General features: G+C 42.9%; 1 pseudogene; it reads right to left on the bottom strand.

The window, feature by feature from the left end:
• Window positions 1-5,404: 5,404 nt before the first annotated feature.
• Window positions 5,405-5,981, bottom strand: LOC147363322 (E3 ubiquitin-protein ligase RNF185 pseudogene; annotated as a pseudogene).
• Window positions 5,982-17,783: the final 11,802 nt, after the last annotated feature.

Below are 17,783 nucleotides of genomic sequence, written 5' to 3'. Positions count from 1 at the left end.
TAGAGCCACAGTCTCAACCACCACCATATACTTTGATCTCACACACCTACTTTGGCAGGCACCTTCTGCCACCTCCAACCATAAAGTTTCTCCAAATCTCATATGACCTCTCCTTTCCTCCTGACTCCCATAAACCCATCCAGATGGCTTGGAAGAAAGAACAGTGAGACATTGTGCTGTGTGGCTGGGTTTTGCACTCTGAGTATGACATAGCCAGTTGCCTTCTTAACCATTTTTTTTCACTCAAACTTTGGACAGTGACCAGTGCAAATCATGTCTGATTCATTACAGCCAGGAACACAAAGACAAAGAGAAAACCTTTAGATGTAGCTTTAAGTTATTTATCAACTATGAGTTGATACCAGTTAATAATATCAAGACCTTAAATTTGCTTTTCCCCTAAAGGGTCAAAACATGATATACACAAGTACACTCAGTCCAGACTCAAAATTAGGAGGAAGGAACTTTTGCTATAACTTTGAATCAATGGATTCTATGGCTGTTTTAATGTTTACCCGGGTAAACTTACAGTCTGGTTAAAACTCCCCCTTAGAGTTGGGTTCTTAACTTTCCCAAACCTCCCAACACACATCTTATTTCACCCTCACAATCCCATAAAGGAGCTTTTACCACATTTCACAGCTAGAAAGCTGAAATTTAGACATTTCAAAACACAAAAAAATTTCAAGTACATAAATGTGCTTCTTCTACAAAACATGATTCTATAAAACATAATTTTTCTATAAAATCATTATCTCAGTTTAGAAATCTACCAGAGCTTATGCACTACCATTGAGAGAAACTATTTGTTAGAACTCTGTTTCTAGAAGTGGAACCACCTAGGTACAGACACATATCTCCTGCACCGAAACTGCTTTTAACACTGTTTAATATCACTCCGGCAGGCCTCCTAACCTCACATTTTAGCCCCACTCACAGTGGGCTTTCTGCTGTTGAAAAGAAGTGCTGCATCTTAACTTCTGCAGGACGTGACCCGACACTTGACTGATTATACTATTTCTAGTTGCAGCTGTAGGCATTTGGGTTCAAAGTGAAATGAACCACTGGAGAGGGTGAAGTGTTTAAATTCTCCAACTGCTAAAGCTGAGGGCTTAGCTCTCTCTATCCAAGGCCTACCTATTCTCACAGTTGCAAACACTTGATGAAAAAAACCCTCTCTTTAAAAGAAAGACTACATAACTTGACTGTGAAGGAAGTTGAATGGTCACTAAATGCTTTGAGGTTTTTAATGGGGAGTTTCATGAAGAAACACTATGGGACAAAGGAGGGACACAGGATATCCATTTGCATTGTAACTCAGCCTCCCAGAGGAGCCACCTCACATAACAGAAGAGGTGTGACCTCCAAATCTGACTCACCTAGACTGTGGTCCCAAATCCCCAGGTTAACACCATTCAGGCTCCTCCTACAAGTCAGGGAAAACAATGTCTGCCTAATAGGATGTGCATGCATGCATGCTCAGTCACGTCCAACTCTTTGCGACCCCATGGACTACAGCCCACCAGGCTTCTCTGTTCATGGAATTTTTCAGGTAAGAATACAGGAGCAGGTTGCCATTTCCTACTCTGGGGGATCTTGCTGACCCAAGGATTGAACCTGCATCTTTGGTGTCTCCTACATTGGCAGGAAGATTCTTTACCACTGAGCCACCAGGGAAGTCCTGGGATCAATCAATTTCTGCTGCTGCTGCTGCTGCTAAGTCACTTCAGTCATGTCCAACTCTGTGCGACCCCATAGATGGCAGCCCATCAGGCTTCCCCGTCCCTAGGGTTCTCCAGGCAAGAACACTGGAGTGGGTTGCCATTGCCTTCTCCAATGTTAGGAAAGTGAAAAGTGAAAGTGAAGTCGCTGAGTCTTGTTCAACTCTTAGCGACCCCATGGTCGCTATCTGAGTATTTTCCTCCATCCATGGGATTTTCCAGGCAAGAGTACTGGAGTGGGGTGCCATTGCCTTCTCCAAATCAATTTCTAGAGCTGTCATAAAAAAGTACCACAAACCGGGTAGCTTAAAATACAAAAACATTGTACCACAGTTCTGGAGACCAAAATTCTAAGGCCAAGGGGTTAGCAGGCTTGGTTCCTTCCAAGAGCTGTGAGGGAAGGCTCTGTTCCAGGCCCCTCCCCTTGGCTTGTAGGTGGCCATCTTCAAGTTCATATGGTGTTCTCTCCATATCCATGTCTATGTCTAAATTTCCCCTTTTCATAAGAACACCAATCATGTTGGATTAGGACCCTATTGCTTATTTTAACTTGATTACTTCTATAAAAAACCCTATCTCCAAATAAAGTCAGTACATTCTGGAGTATTATGGTTTAGGACTTGAACCTGGAATTGGGGGAGGAGGTTACAATTCAAGCCATCACACTGGGAGAGAACATTTTTTAAGCCCTTGGCATAACGAGCATTCAAAAATTGATTCCTGATTTTCCCAGTCCTGGCACTGCTATTGTCCACCATAAACTCTGGGTAAGTTATCTAATCTCTTTGAGTATGTGATCCATGCCTATGAAGAGAAGTGGCTAGAATCATGGATTTAAAAGGTTTCCCTAATACTCTCTGCTGCTGTACTTTGCTGATGCCTTTTTCTGCTCTAATACATATATTTTGCATTTTATAACTTCTACCAGGACAGTCTGTTTTTCTTTTCTTCCTTCCTTCCATCTTTCCACTTCTCCTTCCCTTCTTTATACCTACAGGCATCTCTGCCAATCAATTTGAATGCATTTTTAATAGCACCGTAACTTTAGTTTACTCACATTATTAGGGGAAAAGATGGACCTCATTAGCTGAGCTAATCTCCTCCCACAAACCATGGGATAAAAGAAAACATGTTTAAAATTTTTCAGATGTGCTTACAAAATCCAAAATAGTCAGCCATTCCTAGGAAGCAAATTAAAATGCCCCTGTCATTCCTAGAAGTTAAGTAAGGAACCACATAACCTAGTGTTCCAGAAACCAAATGACTGAGAGAATCATAAAATTAAAAAAAAATTTTTTTTGACGTGTACCATTTTGAAAGTCTGTATTGAATTTGTTACAATATCGTTTTTGTTGTTTTTTTTTTTTAATTGGAAGAAAATTGCTTTACAATGTCGTGTTGGTTTCTGCCATACAATACAAATCAGGCATAATTATATACACATCACCTCCCTATTCAGCCTCCCTCCCCCACCCATTCCCACCCCTCTAGGTCATCACAGAGTACTGTGCTGGGGTCCCTGTGTTATTTGCCAATTCAGCAACTGTCTGTTTTACACATGGTAGTGTATATATGTCAATCCTATTTTCTCTGTTTGTCCCACTCTCTCCTGCCCTCACTGTATTCACAAGTCCATTTTCTACATCTCGTCTCCATCCCTTCCCTGCAGTTAGATTCATCAATACCATTTTTCTAGACTTCATATATATGCATTAATGTGTATGTGTCTACGTTCCATCATGTCCAGCTCTTTGGGACACCATGGCCTGTAGCCTGCCCTGCTCCTCTGTCCATGGGATTTCCCAGGCAAGAATACTGGAGTGGGTTGCAATTTCCTTCTCCAGGGAATCTTCCTGACCCAGGGATCAAACCCACGTCTCCTTTCTCCCACATTGGCAGGTAGAGTCTTTAACTACACCACCATGCTGTGCCACCTGGAAAGTCACACTTTCATACACAATATTTGTTTTTTCTCTTTTTAACTCACTTCACTGTGTAAGCTTGTGAAAAGTGAAAGTGTTAGTCACTCAGTCATGTCTGACTCTTTGTGACCCCATGGACTGTAGCCTGCCAGGCTCCTCTATCCATGGAATTCTCCAGATGAGAATACTGGAGTGGGTTGCCATTCCCTTCTCCAGGGGACCTTCCTAATGCAGTAATCAAACCTGGGTCTCCTGCACTGCAGGCAGATGCTTTACCATCTGAGCCACCAGGGAAGCCACAAGCTTGTGAAGTTGAAAATCAAATCAAGGGTTTGACAAGAAAAACTCTATGGAAGTTTCCAAGGGAGAACTTCCACAGGAAGAATACATTCTATCCTCGTGCTAAGGCTCCTAGGCTCTGTTTCTGGCTTTACCAACCACCAGGGGCTGCCTGCTCTAGAGTCGTGTGTTTCTCTGGTTTCAGCACATATATGGGGGGTCTTGGAGCCATACAAAAATCAGAGTTATGTGCAGGTCTCTCCTGTCCCTCCCTCTTCATTAAGGACAATTTGGCTTCTGAGGAGAGTGGTCTTCCATATGCTGTTGGGATGATTTGACAAGGGCCCCAGTTTCCTTTGGAAAAGGAATACACCAGGAGCTTCTGCAGCCTTGGGGATGGGCTGCTTGCTCAGTTGTCCCTGCATCCAAGCTCAGAATCCCACCTAAGTCCATACAGCAGGTCTTTCCTAACAGTCAGTTCTGACCTGGGCAGTCACCTACATTGGTGTCCTCAGGCAGGAAGCAGGTGTGTATAGTTTTGGGGGGAAGCTGATGGGCAACCACATGTCTTTGGGGATAATCTATGCCAGGAAATCAGGAGGTCATTCAAACAATTCTGGAGCCAAAGACACTGAGCATGGCCCAGAAGCAATGAAAGATCTTTAGGTCTCTGGTGAGTTCATGACTCGACTCCAGCTCTGGCTGCTGTAATTATGATCTTAACAGGACAGCAATTTCTTGCATCTCTTCTGAGGAGAAGGAGGAGGAAATAAGACAGAACAGCACTGTCTGTTTCTGGAGGGGGAAGGGGAACCTCTGTATGAGGAGTGCCACAATCCTTTGGGCACCTGATGGGAAGAGCCAACTCATTGGAAGACTGAAGCTGAGAAAGATTGAGGGCAGAAGGAGAAGTGGGTGACAGAGGATGAGATGGTTGGATGGCATCACTAAATCAACAGACGTGAGTTTGAGCAAACTCCGGGAGATGGTGAAGGACAGAGGAGCCGGGTGTACTACAATCCATGGGGTTGCAAAGAATCAGACATGACTTAGTGACTGAACAACAACAATTGACTTCAGAGGCCACTCACCAAGGGATAAAGAGATGGAAGGAAGTTTCCATATTTTGTTCATCCCTTTGTTTATGTAATATTAACTTCAAGTGAAATTGTACTGATAGTTCTCCTCCTGCCTCTTCCCTGTGCAGAGTCAAGACCTGCTGAGCCCACTGGAATAGGATTTCACGGGATAACTGGTAAGGGACGACTCAATGCTGAGGCCTGAGATTACAGCAGGGTCTGTGGCCATACTCCAGGGTCCTCAATTGGTCTTAAGTCCCAAAACTCTGATGGAGAAGCAAGACTCCTTGACATGTCACTGACCCCACTATTTCCAAAGGTCAGGATTAGCCAGGAAGCAAAACATCAAGGAAGTATCACCAATCCAAAGGCCCTGCTGTGGATGTGGGCCAGGAGCCCAGCATTAGGCGATCAATAACCAGAACATGATCACCAGCGCCGCAAAGAGGAAGGGGCATAAAAGAAACTGCTTGTCCACATACTGGGGCATTCTCAGGACAGCTGCAGAAGGCCACCCATCGTTCATGGTCTATGCTGTGGCAAACATGCCACAGGGAAAGACCCCAACTCCAAAATATATCTGGAAGCCACCATCTCTAAATCTATACCCTTGAACCCCCCTCTGTTCTCCGGCTCTGGCCTCTGGCCTTGAGGGCGAGGAGGGGTCTGCTCTCTGGGGGCCTGCCGCCCAGGGCTGCCCCTGCTGTGGAACAGGATGACTTTGTTGTTGCTGATGCCAGCTTTGCCAACGGGACACACCTGTCTGTTAGGTTTTGTCTCCAGCCACTGATGTAAACATGGCCAAGAGAAGAGGAGGCCGCCCAGGCTGATGGTGGCCTCCATGGCTGTGTCCAGGCAGATGCTGCACTCCAAGATGCTGTCTTGGCCTTCGCTCTCACCAGCACCATTGCTGCTGCCCCTGGGCCCCCAGCACTCAAGTTCTCAGGGGATGCATAGGCCAAGGACCACTTGCTCAACATCCTTGGCTGTCAGCAAGCTTGGAGTGGAGTTTCTCCCCAGAGAAATCCTGGATCAGTCTGTCTGGCCAAACCTCGGATCCCAACCAACACAGACTCTGGTTAACTGACGCAGAGCCCGAATCACACAATTTTAATATATGGGGGAGATTTAGGCTCCTCTGAGATCCTTCAAAAGAGTATTTTAAGATCCAGAGAAATGAAGTGTTTTGCTTGTCTGGGCCATGAATTCACAGTGCAGTCAGAAGTGATATCTGGTATAATAATGATTTAATTTTGACTTTAAAAGGGGGAATTCCACCTTATCTCATGGGTGGATTCACTGTAAGAGAAACAGCACCAGACGTGACCTCTGGAGCTTCAGTTGTGTCCATGTGATCGTGGACAACCTGGTGACACGGCTCATTGCTGCATTTTTCTGAGTCTCATTTTCCATGTGTCCAAAAAGAGAATAATTCTGGCCTCCTTGGAACTATTGGAAGGATCAAAATATAATAAAGTGTGTCAAAGAAATTTTCAAAGCATAAAACCCTTTACAGATGGAAGATACTTTCATTATTAGCTATGCACATACCTACCTTTTGCCAGCTAAATGAGGTCAGGCTGGCTCCCCACAGGCTTGCTCCCCACTTTAAATGGAAATTAAAATGCACCCTGCCCGTGGTTTCACATTCCAATCACTTACAATAGCTTCTTTTGAACATCATTAAGCAGCATACCTGAAATATACCATTCTTTCTTTTGAAACCTCCTGCTCATCACTTGACCATCCAAAATAGCACCTCAGGGAAAGGAGGTCTGAAACGTGAACAAAATCTTCCAAAATTCAAGGTAATTTTAACAGGAGCTGGGGATATATACATATATATATATATATATATATATGCATACCCTTGCCTCTCTCTTGAAAACTTTTGTTGTTTTTTTTTAAGTGACTGAGCAAACTTTTATTTTTTTTTTTATTTATTTTTATTTTATTTTATTTTTAAACTTTACACAATTGTATTAGTTTTGCCAAATATCAAAATGAATCCGTCTCTTGAAAACTTTTGAATGACTAGTACCCATCCTTAGGTGCTGAAAAGAAATCTTTGCTTTGATATAATCCCTAGGGTCTCCTAATGTATTTATCTTTTAAAAAAGCCAGAACATGCCATCATTCAGAAATATTTAGAGCTATCATTGAGGAGAGAAGGTCTTATTGTTGCTAGGGCAACAGTGATGCCAGAGAAAGAGCAGGGGACTTGGAGCCAAATGGCCTTAGCACGAGGCCTGCTCAGATCATTTACTTGTTCAGAGGCCCCTGGAGTTATGCAGCATAACCCTGGCCCAGCCTGTCCCCATGTTATCACAAGGACTAAATTGTGTTCATCTATGCCTGTCTATACACACCACTGAAGAACATGCATGAGTATATAAAGCATGTTGATCCTAATATTTACTGAGCGCTCATGAGCTAGACAGAATTCTAGTTCATTCCATGTATCCTGTCTATCCCTGTGTGTGTGCTCAGTCATGTCTGATTCTTTGGGGCCCCATGGACTATGGCCTTCCAGGCTCTTTTACCCATGGGATTCTCTAGGCGAGAATACTGGAGTGGGTTGCCATGCCCTTCTGCAGAGGATATTCCCAACTCAGGGATCAAATCTGGGTCTCTTGTATCTCCTGCATTGGCAGGCAGATTCTTTACCACTCATGCCACCTGAGAAGCCTCATTGCATGTATTATCTTGTTTAATATTCACAGCAAACCTTAGGGAAGAAGTACTATTTATAAAGGCACAGGAAGGCTAAGTGACTTGCCAAGGTCACACCATAGTAAGCGGTAAAGCCTGGATTCAACGCCAAGCAGGCTCCCAAGTTCATACTGTCCCCTCAGCAATGCATCTGCCATCCTGCAAGCAGAACTCTTCACTGGCTCCCTTTCACCTACAAATTGAAACTCAAGTTCCTCAGCATAGCATGAGCATTATTACACCCACTACTGCCCATCTCAACTGGTTCATCTTCTACTGCCCTTTTTCAGATCTTTGTGACCACAGCCATAATAAACAGGAAGAAGAAAACCCATGGACATGGTAAATATAGAACTGGACTGAGGTGAGGTACCTGAGGTGTGGTGGGCACTGAAGCTCTCCTCCAGTAGGGAAGCCCACCATGTTTTCTGCTCAACGAATTGCTATAGGAGGTCACCCTTCACAGAGCTCCACTCTCAGGAGTATCAGTTGGGAAGGGGCTAAAGAGGCAAGTCCAATTAATGACTAATGGTTCAAAGTGATAGACAAATTTCAACCACACTCCTAATGATCAATTAAGAGACCATTTGGTACATGGTCAAGGGGGTAGAAGCAGCCTAAGGAAAACACACAAAAACCTCTTCTCTCTTGAGGGTCTGTCTCTCATTCAAAGGCATTTTGAAAGCACACCTTGACTGGGAGTCTGTTGAGACATAGCTGCAGAAATAATGTTCAGGGGACTTCCCTGTTGGCTTAGTGGTTAAGAATCCACCTGCCAATACAGGAGACACAGGTTCAATCCCTGGTCGGTGAAGATCCCACACACCAAGGAGCAACTAAGCTCTTGCACCACAACTATACAGCCTGTGCTCTAGAGCCTGGGGACTGCAACTACTGAAGCCTGAGTGTCCTAGAACCTGTGCTCCACAACAAGAGAAGCCACTGCAATGAGAAGCCTGCACACCACAACTACAGAGTAGTCTCTGCTTGCTGCAACTAGAGAAAAGCCCATGAAGCAGCAAAGACCCAGCACAGCCATAAATAAATAAATCAAATTATTTTTTTAAAAAAGAAATAATTCTCAGGACTCCCTTTGTTTGTGTCCTGTGTGTGGATTTAATTCTCAGTGTCAGCCAAAGAATAGGGTGGAGTTCTATGCAGAATTCAGGGCTCATTCTGGGTTGCCACTTAGCGCTGTTATTTTCCTTTTATTTATGAGAGGATATCAATACACTTTAAAACAAATGCTTTGCCTACTGTGGCATCTCTTCTTTATTGACTGAAAACATGGACAATTATACATGAACATGACACCCACCACCCCCTCCTGGAGACCTGACTTTAGACTATTTACCTTTATGCAAACACACCCAGAACATTCCCCCTCTATAATTCTCAATTCACCCACTTCTCTCTACCAGGAAGCTCTTACCATCATCTAAGAAGCCCCTATCTGTCCTTAAAGGTCCAGATCAAATGAATTGTCCCATGATTTCCCCCAAAAGAAAAAGTTTTCCCTTATTTCTTCCATGTGACCGAGGGGCCAGGGACTGTGCCTTTTCCATCCCTGTGCCTCCTAGGCAACTAGCACAGTGCTTTGTACAGAAGAGTGGCTTCTAAAATATTTGCTTAATTTGCAAATGACAAGACAGATATTAGAACAAGAAAATTCGTTGTAATGGGAAGGGCTAGAGAGGAAAACAGAGAGAAGAAAAGCTGAAAAAGAAAAAAAGAGGGACAGATTCAGTGTCATTTTCCCAGTTACAACCAGTGATTGATTGCCTCAACTATCTTAAGTGGATTATCCACAATGAAGGTTAGCTTACCTCCAAAATTAAAATTTACCTCCAAGTCATACTGACTAAATCAAGCAATGTCAGACATAAAAATAGTTTGTAAACAATGTTCATAATAGTTGGTTTCATTTTTCTACTCCTGATATCAAGCAGACTTTAACTGGACATCAGTGCTAAATTTATGACAATATTACCTACCAGTACTATAAATTTGCATAATTGTTAAGCCATACATCTACCTAGTTTCCATTTTCACACTGATAGCTAAATGATAAGTACGTCAGGACCCCAGGAAATAACTCACCTAAAACAAAAGTGCCAAGCAAAAATTAATGCACTCACTAATTCACCAACTCTGCACTGAGCGCAAACCACAGGTCAGCACCATCGTGGATCACAGAAAGAGCGTGACCATCATCTAAGAAGAGCCAATTCAATGTATACAACCATTAGGTTGGTAGGTTAGAACAGCTAACATTTTTTAGATGCTTAAGGGTTATCTAATTCCCTTCTATGCACATGGAAGTAGCACAATCTCTGGAGTTGACCAAATCATAAGTATCACAGAAGGCCCCAGTAGCCTCATATGGAGTATGGCTTTTCTGATGAATTCTTAATTAAAATCACTCCTGGAACATGAACTTTTGATTAGGTCAACTGGTTCCCTTTAAAATGTGGCTTAAACTAATTCAAACATTCTTAATGTTATCCAATCTATGCTGAAGTATTTAAAGTGAATTACAGACATCGTAACCCACTGATATCAACATTTACAGTCAAAATGATGTAATATTCTTAAGTCACAAGGACTTGATTCTAGCAGTATTTGCAGTTCCTCTACATGCAGACATTTTACTGAATCACAGCTGTAAGCATCATCTGATAAATTGTACCAGTTCTCTAAAATTCAGTCCCACTTATTGAAAATGTACTGCAACTGAAGTATAGCATCCTAATTATAAAGCAGGGCTGACTGTGGAAAATGTATTTGACTCTTCTGCTACTGTGATTTTTAAAAATTTACACTTCAATTCCCCATGAATGATAAAGGAATTTTGCCTCACTTATTAAGTCCTGAACCACAAATGGGAATGTTCCTCCTTCCTGCATTTGGACCTGGGAATATTTAGAGCATACATCAGTGCCTTTCATTGCAAACAGGCCAATAGGTTTTCCCAGCGACATGAGAAAATGAATTATTCTGCATTAAATAAAATAGCATTTAATTACTACTGTTAAGAAACTTTGAATTAAGACAACTAGAAGGTTAATATTTTATCTCACTGTCTTAATTCAGGATTTTTGTTCATTTAAATTTTTTCATTGGTTATTAATTAATAAGATGTGTGCCTTGTTTTGTTATTTCAGAAATAATTTTCCCAGATATTTCTAGTTAGAAACTTCTGGGAAAAAAAACTAGAACAATGGAAAAATCTCTTCCTCATTTCAGCAAGCCACTGCTTGCTGAGACTCTCCTGTACAACTCAGAGGAAAGTGAGAGTAATTTCTATTGTTCTTTGAACGTGCAGTTCTAAAGAATACCTCCATCATGCAAGAAGCTATGTTCCCACCCTAACTCCCAACAATGGTATTTGCTTCATTAATTTTTTGTGATATAGCTCCTCTGATTTGAACTACTAGGATAGAATTTTTAGCTATAATTTTCCATGTTTTCAATCAGCCAATAAAGAAGAGATGTCATAATAGGCAAAGCATTTGTTTTAAAATGTATGATATCCTCCTATAAATAAAAGGAAAGTAACAGAGCCAAGTGGCAACCATTTTCCCAGCACTAGCACTAAATACTGCAGAGAATTTCACCCTGTTCTCTGGCTGACATTGAGAATTAAATTCACACACAGGACGCAGAGGGAGTCCTGAACATTATTTCTGCAGCCAAGTCTCAACAGACTCCCAATCAAGGGGTGCTTTCAAAATACCCTTGAATGAGAGACAGACCCTCAAGAGAGAAGAGGGTTTTGTGTGTTTTCCTCAGGCTGCTTCGACCCCCTTGTCCATGTACCAAATTGTCTCTTAAGTCATTATTAGGAGTGTGGTCAAAATTCTTCTGTCACTTTGAGCAATTAGTCATTAACTGGATTTGCCTCTTCAGTCCCTTCCTAATTGAAACTTCTGAGAGCGGAGCTCTGTGAGGGGCGACCTCTTGCAGTAAGTCATTGAGCAGAAAACTTGCTGGGCTCCCCTTCTGGTCCAGGGCTTTGCTGCCCATCGCATCTGGTACCTTACCTCAGTCCGGCTCCTCATGTCACCCAGCTCTATGAGCTGTGTCTAGATAATAAGAAATCTGCTTTAACAAGTGTTCCTGAGCCTGTCTTCATTTTTATTGTTGTTATAATAATCACACTATTCTCAGGCACTGTATAGTTTAAAAAAACAACATCATAGGCATTATCTCATATAATCGCCACACTATTTCCAGATAAGTAAACTGAGACTCAAGGCAGTTAAGAGACTGGTTCAAATTCACATGATCTGTATGTTGCAAGCATGTACCCAGTTCCACCACCGCGGCTTATCAGCTTCAAGGTCATGACTTTGTCCACCTCACAGCCGTACTTCCTACTGGGAAGGTCTCCTTCAGAGTGTGGTCAGCTGATTGCAGACTTTTATCACCTTCAGAGACTTGGTCCAGGTATGTTGATCTGCCACTTCTCTGTAGCCTGACCGTCTGCAGTTAAGGATTGCACCAGAGTTCTTCTTAGGTAGGACAAGGTCTTTGTTTAGCCAGAACTTTCAATAGCCTCTTACAAATGAAGGCTAAAGTGTTTGGGGGTACAGGCTCGAAGAGCTAAAGGGAAATATAAGGCAAAGAAGGGGGCAGGGGAGGGTAGCACTCTAAACAATAATAAGGAATGAGTGACAGAGAGGGTTCAAAAGAAAGGTAGCCAAGACTCTGCACAGGAGATAGTCGATAATCGCTCTGGAGATGGACAACTTGGATATTTAAAGCACAGAAATGTTTATCACTCAGTCCTAAGTTGTTTGCTTTTCTGTGATAGAATGTCATCCTCAGAGCCAGACTAGGGTATGGTAAGAGAGGCACCTAGGATGCAAAATTTCAGGGTTGTGCAGCACTGACCTCAGCCTAGTCTCAGCTCTGGGAATTCCCAGCAAGACCCTGAAGCTTCAGACCTGTGAAGTCTGAAACATACACAGCCACATGTAGGTGATACTTTGAGAAAAAGAAAGAATTAGAACAGCAACCAGCACAAAGTGATAAGATTCAAAATACGGTTACACAGTGTTTGGTATGGGCTTCCCTGGTGGCTCAGAAGGTAAAGAATCTGTCTGCAATGCAGGAGACCTGGGTTCAATCTCTGGGTTGGGAAGGGAGGAGGGCATGGCAACCCACTCCAGTATCTTGCCTAGAGAATTCCCATGGACAGAGGAGCCTGGCAGACTACAGTCCATGGGGTTGCAAGAGTCAGACACAGCTGAGCGACTGAGCACAAGTACAGCACTGCTTGATATATGCCTACTCATTTTTGGTGAAATAGATCATAAACTGAAATAATTAAGCAAAAGGAGAAAAACTAGAACAGGAGCTCACTGGAAAAATATATGTCCCTCCTGCAGGAATTTCAGGAGATATGAAGAGGGACAGTATCTCACTACTCATGGTCTGGGGTTTGCAGACCAATTTAATTGGCTCAAATGGTAAAAAGAACTTACCTGCAATGCAGGAAAACTGGGTTCGATCCTTGGGTCAGGAAGATCCCCTGGAGAAGGGAATAGCCACCCACTCCAGTTTTCTTGCCTGGAGAATTCCATGGACAGAGGGTCCTAGTGTGCTACACAGTCCATGGGGTCACAAAGAGTTGGACACAATTGAGCGACTTTCACTTCACTTATTAGCAGAGTGATCCTGGCCTCCTGGAGAATCTCAGGACATCTGGGTGACCAGCAGTTGGGTTATAGTTATATGTGTGCTTTTTGTTGCTGTTTATTTACAATTCCTACTTTTCAAGTTTCCTAGATACTTTATTATATTTTATGATTAATAAAGTCCTTTTTGTCTCTCAACCTACTTCTATTCAGCCATAAGGGAAAGTAGGAGGGAAAATTATAATCACAAAGAGGAAAAGGACTCAGCAGTGTTTCTCCAGCCTCTTACTGTCCATACATATCTATGACCAAGGACAGTGTGGGAAGCCCCGAAGGACATCCTGAAACTCCAAGCACAAATTTTAACCCATCTGTAAAGATATGAAGAAATCAGAACTCGGAATAATAAGCATTTGGACAAAAGGCCTTGTGGTTCAATGGCGAGTGCTTTGGGATGGGGGTGGTCAGGAGACTTGAGGTCTTTGTTCTGATCAATTTTGCCCTGCTCCCATGGGCAGGTGACCAGAATCAGATCCTTCCAGTTCTGCTACCAACCAACTTGAGGACACAGGCAAGCCATCCGGCCACACCTGGACTCAATTTCCACCTCTATCAAAGAATACCAGCCTCCTAGAATTGTAAGGAAAGAATGACATTTTTGGAACATGTCATTGAAAAAAAAATTTAAGTGAAACATGCTATAAAATAACCAGGGGTATTTTCACTGCTCTGTTGTTTTTATGGTTGCAGTTCTTACAATCATAGTAAACACTGTGCTAGAGACAAAGCAGCATGATAGGTGATATGGTTGGCCAACCAAACGTCATTTCCCAGTTCCTTAGTTCTTGCCTGGCTCTAGTATAGAGGCTGGAAAATGAAAGACTCACTTTCCTAAACACTGAGAAGCTCGAAGTGAAGGCATGACACAGTTTTGAGCAACAAAAAGTAAGAGCATTCTATAGCGTTTATGGTTAGGTTTCTGCTTTCTTGATTAAAAATAAATCAGTATAGGTATCACCCTTCCTTTCTCCTGCCTTGAAGGTGGACCTCATACTCAAGAGTATGGAAACCACTTAACAACCACAAGGTAAAAGCCAAGAAAGTTAGAAACAGTAGAGCCAACATCACTGAACCACTGAACCAACACCTATTCAGATTTCTCATTATATAAGAAACACAAATTGCTATTTTTTTAACCTCTTTAAGTTACCTGCTGCTGAAATCATTCCTGACTAATACAACATATATCTTATCCACTTCATGGCCCTTTGTCTTCTAAAAGAAAATTTTCTCCTGGTGATCTGTTCAGATAAAAAGTTCAGCTCAAAGAGTAGAGAGGAGAATGTTTCCTCCAAAGACCCATTAGCAATAAAGAAATAATAAATAAAAACGGACAAATTTTCTCCACAAAATAGGATAACAAGCCACTGGGTCTCCCCATCTTTGTGATTGCCCTGCCAAAACTCTCAGCCTGTAATGCAACTCTGACCACCTACCTGGCAGAGCTCTAATGACCAAAAGATATAGCAGCTATTAGAACTCTACCAAGACTATAAAATGCTTCATAATGGTTGAAGTTAACCCAGGAGCCCATCCTTGATCCAATTATTATATTCTAAGTTCTGCTGCAACTTACACACCTCTGCAGCTCACTCACAAATCCATTTTCATTTCCTATGTCTCTCTAGTAAGCTCTTGGTTTTTATTTCCAACTACTTTGCAAATATCTTTACCTCTGTGTCCTAATATTGCTTCCTACTCAGCCTGTCCAAAGCTGAACCACTCACCACCCTCCACAAAGCCGTTCCTTGCCTGTTTCCCTGGTTTCCAGTAATAGATGTCACCATTCACCTATTTCCCCAGATAGAAAACTGAGTCATCTTCAGTACCTCTCTCTCTTCCCCTCTACATTCTAATTTAAAAATAACTCCTTTTCTGTTGTCCTTGATCATATCCCATAATTTTTTATCTGAACAATAGATTATAAAATCTTTGACAGTTCTCTCTGCCACCAGGTTTTCTGAACTCCAGCCTAGACAGAAATCCTCCTAAAACACAAAGTGGATCCCATCTTCATCTTACTTGAATGTTCACATGTTCCACATACCTAATGAATGAAGCCTGGCACTAGAGGATGGCCTCAAGACCCTTCTGAGTCCCACTCCAGCTCCTGTCTTCAGGCTTATTCCTAACCCCTCTCCTTCCTATTCTTGACCTTCTTCTCTCCTTGGATCATTATATCCAATGGTACCTAATGAGTTTTCTTTCTTTCAACTTCTTGCCTTTTTTCCTTTCTTTTCAAAAGTGGGCTTTCCTAGTGGCTCAGCCTGCAATGTGGGAGACCTGGGTTCAATCCCTGGGTTGGGAAGATCCCCCTGGAGAAAGGATAGGCTACCCACTCCAGTTATTCTGACCTGGAGAATTTCATGGACTGTATAGTCCATGGGGTTGCAAAGAGTGAGACATGACTGAGTGAATTTCACTTTCACTTTCACTTTTCATTTCCTTATCATCAACCTAGTCCAGCTCTTATATATCACATCTGGATTATTCCAGGAATCTCCTAACAGTGCTTTCCCATCTTTCTTTGCTTTAATCCACCCTATACCATCCAACAAAATCAAGTCACTGAAAAGACTCCTTTGACAAAGGTCCCATTAGCTTCAAATGGGGCCTTTTTCCACTTCTCTGCCTGGCTTCTCTGACCCTCATTCTCACGCTGCTTCTTCACACTCCAGCTTCATCTTACACCCACCCCACATGCACCCTTCACTCCACACACGTGGGATACCCTCCACTCTCTGAACATCACTTGGCCTTTTCCATTCCATGTTGTTCTCATCCTTATTTCTGAATGCCACCTCCACCCTATCTGCCCAGTCTTGAGTCTTAGCTTTCCTGACCCCTATTTCCAAGGGCAGCTTTCCATTATGCTCTCAAGCCAGAAGTGAGTTCTTCTTCCTCTGAAGTCTCATAATTCTAAATTTAAATTGCTCTTTAAATGGAGATTTGTCACCATTCACCTATTTCCCCAGATAGAAAACTGAGTCATCTTGTAGGGCAGGGCATTGCCTGTCCAACCGTGTCATCATGTAGATTCAAAAGACTTGTTCACGTATCTTTGCCTGAAACATAGTGTCTCCCACATCACAGTGCAAAAGTACTAAGTAAATCGTTAAATAAATGTTAAGGATAAAATCTACAATTCAATCTGAGGGCACTTTTATCACATGAATTACTGAGTCATGGCCACTACCTGAGGAAGGAAGAACAGCTACTCTTGTCCCAGTAAAACCAGGACCAGAAGGAGCGAACTTTCCTTAAATGAAGGAATTTTCCTTAGATACCCACCCCCCGGAAAGCGTGGCAGACAAACTCACTTATCCTTGCTTTCAGCACTGAAGTGGGGCTTTTTCTGCTCAGCTCTGCTCTCATGGTCCTCAGTCTGTTCTGGGCCTTTTTGGTCCCAGAGCAACTTGCAATCACTCCGACTTTCCACTTCACTTTTCAAGCCCACATTCTTGGTAGTTCCAGAACACAGCTTCCTGCCAGCATCTCTCCCCACCCTCTGTGACATCTGTCTCAGGGACTCAGTGAGAAGCAAGGAGCTAATGTTCAGGAAATTTGCTGCCCCCCTGTGATGAAAGGTGCAATCTTCATTACTCCCTGAGACAGAGCATCCCCATGGCTGTTGTGAAAGCAGACGCTGTGCCTTCACAGCTGCTTCCCTCGAGCAGTAGGAAACTGCCATCCCACTGTTCTCTTCGTTTGACTCTGTCTCTTAAATATGTTGTTTTTCTCATTTTCATTAATAATCCTTCTTTAACACCTGATCAGCCTTGCTGTCTGCTCTAGGTTAAAGCCTATTATTCTATTAGAGTTTGACATTTGGAAAGCAATGAGGCATTCATGCACAGGTAGTGTTAATAGGGAAAATGGCTTGAATCAGGGCTTTCTGCACCATGAAGTTGGAAAATGGGAGCGGTCAACAAGAAATAAAAGGCTGCTTCTGTGCCAGCTACAGAGGCGCTGAGCCCAAAACAGGCTGTGTCGCTGGTGAGGGGCTTGGGATAGGATATGACTTCTTCTGATACCTGGGGTTATTGATCAGGCAGGTGTGTAACTCCTAGATCATGTATCTAAAAAGAACCTGGAGCAGCCTAAGGGAAATTAGGCAATAGGCCTGATGACAAGTCAGCAAGGCTAAAGAAAGGCCACTGCATGTGTCTGCCTTCCCCGACTCTGACTCTCCAGTGTCAGGGCAGACTGTTATTAGGCGGACCACAGAGGACATTCTCCAGCCTCTGGGTGGTCCACTGTAGTGGTCGTCTGTGGGGTGTGTGAGCTGAAAGTAATCAGGACTAAAGTGGCCACAGAAATAGAGGGTGATGCCACCTCACATGAAGAATGAGCCAGTACATCTCCCAG

Source organism: Bos grunniens, chromosome 11, assembly GCF_055505025.1.
Source record: "Bos grunniens cultivar Pamir isolate PY7600 chromosome 11, Bosgru_T2T1.0, whole genome shotgun sequence".
Classification (NCBI taxonomy): domain Eukaryota; kingdom Metazoa; phylum Chordata; class Mammalia; order Artiodactyla; family Bovidae; genus Bos; species Bos grunniens.
The sequence above is the reverse complement of the archived record's forward strand: the minus strand, read 5'-3'. Positions and strand labels throughout refer to the sequence as shown.